This window comes from Belonocnema kinseyi, chromosome 8 (genome assembly GCF_010883055.1).
Source record: "Belonocnema kinseyi isolate 2016_QV_RU_SX_M_011 chromosome 8, B_treatae_v1, whole genome shotgun sequence".
NCBI lineage: Eukaryota > Metazoa > Arthropoda > Insecta > Hymenoptera > Cynipidae > Belonocnema > Belonocnema kinseyi.
The window spans coordinates 138,472,215-138,472,702 of NC_046664.1; positions in this window are offsets into that span (position 1 = coordinate 138,472,215).

Genomic DNA, 488 nt, shown 5'->3' on the forward strand with positions numbered 1-488 from the left:
CCCCCCCCCCCAAGTCTAGAAAAAAGTTCTTTAGCTGCCTCTTGTAATTTTTCACTCTCGGGCCTGAGTTCAGCATATTTATCGATATTGTCGCAATTTTGAGAGTATCTTTTCTCATTTCTGGATAGAGCTGATTCCAAAGAAGACAAATTTAATTCTTCTCTCAAAGATCTGCGTTTTTCTTGCCTTCTTAATTTTGGAATGGTACCCAGAGATCTGTGGATAGCTGATAATGTATAATCTCCTAGTTCTATGGGCGATAATAGAGGTGGTACTATTGCCCCCTGAACCTCTCCTGTTGGTGTGTTTGTAGGAGTATCGGTGGTTGTTTCCCGATCATAAACTTCGACTTCAATTTTCAAATTTGCCCTAGGTATGTTCTTTGGTGATCTACCATGAGGCATTGTTATAAAGTTTGATTCAATCTTTTTTGATGCCGGTTACCTGTTCGGACGCCGATGTAAAAGTTCGTAAAACTTTCGAATTTT